This window comes from Eschscholzia californica, unplaced genomic scaffold (genome assembly GCF_041429995.1).
Source record: "Eschscholzia californica isolate CP2 unplaced genomic scaffold, dmEscCali1.0.p SCAF_3, whole genome shotgun sequence".
Classification (NCBI taxonomy): Eukaryota; Viridiplantae; Streptophyta; class Magnoliopsida; order Ranunculales; family Papaveraceae; genus Eschscholzia; species Eschscholzia californica.
The window spans coordinates 704925-712929 of NW_028238420.1; the positions used below are offsets into that span (position 1 = coordinate 704925).

The window sequence follows — 8005 nt, forward strand, 5'->3', positions numbered from 1 at the left end:
AGGTCATGAATCTCATCCAAAACCCTAATTTGATCTCATCAAACTTATGTTTAAATCTCTATTCAAACATTAAAACACTAATATCTAGTTGTTCAAGTATGAATCTAATTCATCTAGTCAAAGATAGTTCATGCAAACGGCTCGTGATGCCACTGTAGGGTAATAACCTAGTGTATCTCATACACCTAATTGTCTATTAGTGTTGGTAGCGGAATCTCAAACATCATATGTTTAACACTAATTCCAGGATCTATACATGAACATACCAATGAACTAGATTGGAAAGAAGATTACCTCTTAATCGCTTTCCCACGAACTAAATTCCGATCAGTATTCGGAAGATAAGAGCTCCAAGTGTAGCTCCTCTACTTGAGACACCGAATAATGACTTGAACTCCCTCCTTTCAGCCAGCTAGGACCTTCTTGAAGGTTGAGATGAAGAACTCCTTCTTCTTGACTAGATACTTGAGAAAACTCCTTTTCTCTCTCTCTCTCTGAGATGTATATTCTGAAACTCTTTCAGTTAACCCTCTCAGTTGTTGAGAATTCAATCTCCCTTGAATTACCTCTCTTTAGGTTGTATAATTAGGTATATATAGAAGTCCCTAGAAGAGGTATTAGACTCAACCTAGGATTCCATAAACCTAATTATTAGGCAACACCCAAAATACCCTCCTTTGGGTCACTTAAGTGTGGCCGGCCAACATAGCCCTTTATGGGCTTCCTTGGCCGGCCCACTTAGGGCCTAGCCGGCCATCACATGGCCGGCCCTATTGCCTTGGCCGGCCATCACATGGCCGGCTTCCCTAAAGCCATTCCGGGCCTCCCTCCTGGGCCCGAACATGTTTATCTCTTTCGGACTTCTCCGAATCTTTCTGGACTTACCAATAACGGATCCAATCCACTTATTTGCCATTATCCATCTAGTCAATTCTCTCCGTTCAAATCATTATTCTGTTGTGTAACCCTTGTAGGATCCGGTCTATGTTAGCCGCGAATCAACTCTTGATTCGACGATCGTAGTTGGCTTCTAGCTAAGCATTACGACCCCTAATTGGACCGGACTAATGATCTTCCGAATAAGGTCATTAAGATCCTAATAGCCAAATTGCACGCATTGCATCCTTGGTCGAAGGACACTCCTTCGGAAGGATACCATTCCTTCAGACTTCAGGCACCATATCCTTCATATATATATATATATATATATATATATATATATATATATATGCAACACTTTTACGAATGCGCAACGATAAGGAACATATTCTGTATAGGAAATTAAGAAAAAGCTTGCTTACCATTTACCAAACAACTGAGAGACAACATCTACTTCCAAATTCCTTAAAAAGAACAGTCACTGACCCATATTTCATAACAAGTAATAGATAATAAACCCAAGTTCCTTTTTGACATTTTATCAAACAACTGAGAGACAACATCTACTTCCAAAGCAAAAGAACACAACAAATAAAAAATAAAAGACAGAAGAATTACGACCCCTGGAAAATGAGTTCTTCACACGCTTCATCATCATGGTCAAAGGATTATGATATTGAAATTTACCAATATATAAGAGAAGAAAAGATGAGATGGTCAAAGGATTATGAGATTGAAATTTACCAATAGATAAGAGAAGAAAAGATGAGAAAATGAATTTGGATTTCTTACTCGCTTTTTAACATACAGTGAATTCATTCCTCACCAAACTGAATGTGGAAGAAGAAGGAGAAAATAGTGAAGCAACAGTTAAACAATGGTGATAATGAAGACAGTAATGGTGAATTCCATTAGTAATACGTTTTAGGGAAAGTTGGAAGTTTGAGAATTCAATTTGGTGAATCCCATCAGTAGTATACTACCCATAAATTATAGAGGATCGGAAATGAGAAGGTATGTCCGGTGGACTGAGAAGGTATACCGATTCGTTTGTTACAGGCGTCCGGTTGCCAACCTAATTGATTATACTCAATCCAACTGTTGGGATCGATGGTGATGTGGGACGGACGGCTGGATTTATCCAGGGGTTTGTCCCAGTCAGCATCCATCCACCTGTTTTATTATATAGATATATATTGGTATGGTCAACCAAATAAATCTAGGGCACATCTACCACTCTTATCTCTGACCAAACAAATAATATAGCAAAGTATTGCCAATACTAGAAATCACATTTAAAAGATTTCTCCGAATCACATTTCTTTCCTTCTTTGCGCACCTTAAATCAGATCTTAGTTTTGGATTCCTAACTATATGCCATCCACAATGTATACCATTGAAGGAGTTTCCAATGACCCCATACAAGTTTTACACCATGAAGATCATCAACAAGTATGAAACTAAATATGAATGAATGACCCATAGCAGGACAAGACCTACCCACCACTTGACCATTTGATCATTAATGACCCATCTCGAAGTATTTCGGATTTGCTGGAAAATCATACTCCACATTCAACTGCAATACCCACAACAAAATCACAGTTAAAAACTTTAACAAAACAATTCAAATGGGTAGAAGAATTGCAATCAGAATCGCCTTCTTTAAGTTAATTATGATCACATACCTCACCTTCGTCATCATCTGAATGTCGTTGAGGGAACACAACCCTCAAATCATTATACAAGTAGAATCTCCGTTCTCCATTATCCAAGCTGTCTACTTGAGATCCAGATAAACGATCAGAATTTCGTCTCGCTGACCTGGAACACTTCTTAGGAGAAGGGCATAGAAAACGAAGATGAAGAGCATAACGTAGAACACGAGCAACGCTGGCAGTATGAACTTCATTATTTGATTCAAGTGGGTATTGAGGGGGCAAGTCATTATACAAAGTTTTACCATCAGACTTGAGACTGGCACATCCATTTGGTATATCGCTAGCGCTACGGTTTGCAGATTCATAGCTAAACTTCCCAGGATGGCTTTTTCCTGACAGTGGAGTTGCCTTGAATTCATTTTTCATGTCAGGACATTTGCTTCCTACTCTTCGAGCACTAGATGTTGGTTCAGACGAGGATAGAGTGACCTTTTGCCGCAAGAACGTCCACTCCAAATGAATAGAAATGAGTGAAGAATTACTCAAGCATTAACCATTACACAAAATTTGGGTACTTTTAAAAAGGCAAAATCTCGCGGAGCAAAAGCAGATTCTTAATGTGAGATTATGTAGGCTCTTTTATCGCATACCTTGGTTCCAGCCGGCATGTCACTCAGATCATAGTTGCAAAAGAAGGTGTGAAGAGGTGTCGTTTCTGGATTGCTTAGAACCTGCCAGAATGAACCAGCTGGTAAGTAGCAATGGAACCCACCGACTAAAATGACTATCACATTGTATTTAATCACTAATCATGATAGATGAATCCGTCAAAGAAGTTTCTTGCAAGAGTAATGGACTGAACAGCTAACAGACTCTTCACACAAATGGGTCAGTGCCATGATAATGGAAACAGGGAGTTATCTCGATCCACTACAAGAACTTGAAGAACGACTCCATAAAAATGAATTTTCCTAGTGGTTCGACAGTCTGGTCCAGTCAACACGAGACAAAGGAATGGACACAACTTATCTGATAAGTTGATCACTTGGAACAGTTTTGAGGGCTAAAAGAATTAGTACCAGTTGTATGCGCCCCTTCATTGGGATACGCAATCGGCTCCTTGCAGCTCGGGAATTTTCATTGCTAATGCTCTTCTTCATATTTGAGCCTTTGCCCTTGCTTGAAGGAAAACTTCCAGCTAGATCAATTGATGCATAATATAGTAAGGAGCTATCGCCATCCACACTTGTTACCGCAAATGGAAGTTTCTGCATCGGCGGAGAGAAGCTTCCTCCCCAGTAACGTTAAGAAGAGCTAGAAAACCGTCAATCTTCTGTCATATAAGAAACGCAGATGAATTTAAATAAACAGATCAAAGTTAAAAAATAAACTAAGCTCGTACCAAGTACATTAGAGTACATATACTAACCCGACTGACTCCACCAGACGACAAGCGTCCTGACAGTAGAGATTCTTCGAATGATCCAACCAGCGAGCGCCTAGCAGGAGCTACACTAATAATTTTAGTCGATTTAAAGGATTGAGGCACTGGAGTTACTGGACCACAATGCCGACCGGCGACACAAGAATTTTCAGGGGTAAACAGATCCAAATCTTTATATAACATATCAACATCTCTGAATGATTTAATTGAGATCCCAAATTCATCTTCATTATGAGTAATTGAAATGCCCGAAACAACTCCCCCAACCAAATTCTCTATTTTCTTTGAGTTCATATTTCTAACATCCAGTACTTTCTCGACTCCTCTTTGTACTCCTGCAGTTGTCATTCCTTGTGAGAATCCAGAACCAAGAGGAGACAATGGCATGAGTGGAGATATCAACTTTTTCGAGGATATGGCTATAGCTCCAGCTTGCAATCTATCCTTCATTGTTCCTTCAGACAGAGAATGGCTGCAAAGTTGGTGAACCTTGTTCTCAAACAACATACCATCAGTGAAACTAATCGAATTTCCGCTACGACTACTACTACTATCACTTTCCCATTTTGTGCCGTTACATAAAGGCCAACTTTGGGTTTCAAAATAACTACTGTTACCGATCTTAGTTTTTTTGTGGTTGTTTGTGCTCGAATCAATATGATAATTGTCCTTGACAATATCCAAAGATTTACCATTTAATTGTTTCGGACAAAGCATTCCATTCAAGGGAGATAACAATCGTTTTCTTACAAGCTTCCCTTGTAACTCAGGTCCATAATCAGTTCTACCCACAAAACCAGACGAATGGACACATTCCGACCTTTTACAGGAGAGATCTAAATTACTTGACTCAAAACCCACAATTCTTGATATAGGACACGGAACGTTCGACCCAAAGTTAGAAGTAAATTGACAATGTCTATCCTTGAAATCAATCTTAGACTCACGATCATTAAATGTCTTATCAAATATGTCTTTGTGTTCAGAAAGTTGATCTGGGGTTATTGGAACCTCCAATGTGGTCTTCAACTGAAATTCATTAAGGGAAGAGACTGGAATCTCCCTTGCGACTCGTTTTCTGATGATCCGCCGTTGTGGTTTGTCCACCAAATAGTTGCTCTCACCAGCAAACTGAGGTAGGTTTTCCGTAAATGTGCTTGGAGATGATTCCGCCTCATCGGTACTTTTGGTGGAGTATGCTTGACGCGAGCCCATTCATAGGATTCGAGCAAATATTAAGTATCTTGCCGTGCTTCTGATTTCTAAATTGGTCTTTGTTTTGCAATATCTATTCCTTTCTTGTCAATGCATATCTTCATAACAAAGGCAAGTTCTGAAAATCGGTAAAAAAAAAAAAAATTTAAACATCAAACTCTATCCTAAATAAAGTAAAATCTAACCAAGAGAATTCCGATATCTACGACCCTTATTATGAAGCTACTTATATCTTCAGATGATTCTTAGTTTAACTATCAATTAATTTATGAGAGCTTTAAAAGACACCCAGGAACAAGCTCGGAAGCCAAATTGAACGCCGACTGTAACTAACAACGAAAAAAAAATGAACATGTGATTCATGGTTGATCAAGATACCAATCAACAAAAAGCCTGAAATTCAGAAGAACACTAAATTACTGAACTTTCGACAGACCGAAATAGGTAACATAGAATTTGCAGATTATAAGTCTAATGACTATTCAGTAATGAAAATCAACCAAGCAAGAATTGAAATGCATTTTACCCATTTGATCACTCAAATCATTATGATATAACTCTCTAATGATCTACCCATTTGACCACTCAAATCATTCTCTAATGATCACTCAATCGGTTTAAAACAAAGTACAACTCAAAACAATTTCTTACGTCAACTACAGATGAAGCTAGAAATAGCTTCTTAGATTCCACAAACAAAAAGCCCCCAACTTTCTTTCTTTCTTTCATCAACAATGATCCAATTAGTTCCAACCCAAACCCCATGAAACTCAAAAAGAAGAAACACAAAAACCCAAATCAAAACAAAAAATGCGAAACCTAGAAATTGAAATTTGATGAAAAACCCATGATCGATCTATATCCTATATTTTTTAAGTGAAAGGGATAAAAGATTTATGAGGAAACACTTACCACCTTCTATTTTCTTTTCTTTGTTCTCCTTATAGCTAGAGCTCTCTGCTTGTTTTGTATATCTTGTGTTTTCGGGTCCTCCAACTTTTCCTAAAACTTTACTTTAGGTTGCCAATATATGAACAATCAAAAATTATATGTGGACAACAATTTTATGTAGACAACTGAAAAAAATTGAAATCTTATATGGATAACAATTTTTAGGGGGACATTATCTAATATATTTCTCTCGTGCCCTCTGGAATCTAAAGTTCTTTGTTTTAAGTCTGTTTTCTTCTTCCGTGAGAAGCACCTTCTTCTTCTTCTTCAATGGCTAAAACCAAACGGCATGGCGGGAGAAGAACTAGTAAGAACATGGGTGGAAGATCAGTGGGTGCTTTGTAATTAAGATGGTTTTGTTTACAAGAGAAGGAAAACGGGTAACACTGAAGATATTCTCACCATTTTGGGTGGATCTATGGTTGATTGGGAGCCAACAAAAAAAAGGACGCAAAAGAAACCAGAGGAAGAAAAACGTGAATAAAGCTGAATGATGTATCTTTTTGCCATGGGCTTAGTAAAGCTCAAAATCAAGATGCTATGGGATAGGAAAGATTTAGGGTTTTTATTGTTTTCCTTGGCTTAAAAACTTCAAATTCTCCTTATTTAAACATCTCCAAGTCTAAAGGGTTTTCTTCCCTTTGGTTCTTCCCTCTCTCCAACTCTGCAACTTTCTCCCTCTACTTTATGTGCAATGGCATCCACAACTACTTACATGAGAAATGGCAGAACCCCAAAACACCAGCGTAAAAAGGATAAAACCCTTTAATCTTTCCTATTCATGTCTTCTTTTTCACCAATTTCACACTTTAATCATTATTAACCATACTTATTTCGTTTTTCATCAATTTTGACTCTTTAATTGTTATTAAATCTCAAAATCAAGATGTTTCCAAAGATTTAGAAGAAGATGAAGTTAGGGTTTCTATTTTAATCCATTATATTTGTTTATAGTCCTCGCATTAATTATTGTTTTAACCATTAAAGCTTTGTAGTGTTGTCCCCTTATTAAATATAAGTCAACTAAGTCAAATATAGTTGACTTACACCGGACCCAAAAATAGTTGTCCACGTAAAATATTTGGTTGTCCATGTATTGGCCACCTTACTTTAATATGCCAAAGTAGTCGTGTCACCGTTTGAATGATAAAATTTGAAGCAAATTCTCTCAAACAAAGGTGATACTCCCCCTCAACTATTATATGGCTTTCATCAAAAAAAAAAAAAAAAAAAACTATTATATGGCACTATGGCAGATAATCCCTGACATGCTACGTGAATGATAATATTATCAAGTCGCATAGTTAGGTATTCAGTTGACAAGGTCATCACAAAGAAGATTATTTTTGTGTTTTGAGAGACAGAAAATTGATTCAAACGTATGTAAACTCGTGTCTATTTAAAGTACCAAAACAGACCCAAAAAATCGATGAAATCTTTTCGACCATAAAGTTGGACTAGGAAATTTTGGACTTTTTTCTTTTAACATAAAACCACACAGCTTAGATTTTCGTAAATATGTTTGATTTGTAAGTCTCCTACTTTTAATGAACTCAAGAATGTGATCCGACGTATAATTGTGACTATAGTAGAAAGTTTGCATATTCTGTGAAGGCTTTTATATTTCTTTTACCACATAACATGAATAAATAGATGAAATGTATCGTTAGGAATGTACCTAGGTATAAATGTGTTTTCAGGGCCGTGTGGTGGGGGGTGCGGTCAGGGCGCCCGCTGGGCCCCCCACCACCAAGGGCCCATTCTTACTAAGAATAGAGGATGTCTATATTACGACTGAGATACCAGGTTCAAGAATAAGCAACGTGATGTCCTAGCTGGTAATATCCCGAGATTT

At 37.6% G+C, this 8005-nt stretch overlaps 1 pseudogene across 1 annotated transcript; it reads right to left on the minus strand.

Moving 5' to 3' along the window:
• Positions 1-2142: 2142 nt before the first annotated feature.
• LOC147547437 (uncharacterized) lies at positions 2143-7044 on the minus strand (annotated as a pseudogene). The gene is made up of 6 exons (XR_015236793.1): positions 6112-7044; positions 3970-5317; positions 3620-3873; positions 3191-3271; positions 2568-3050; positions 2143-2458 (listed from the first exon to the last, which is right to left on the minus strand). The product of XR_015236793.1 is annotated as an uncharacterized LOC147547437 (transcript).
• Positions 7045-8005: the final 961 nt, after the last annotated feature.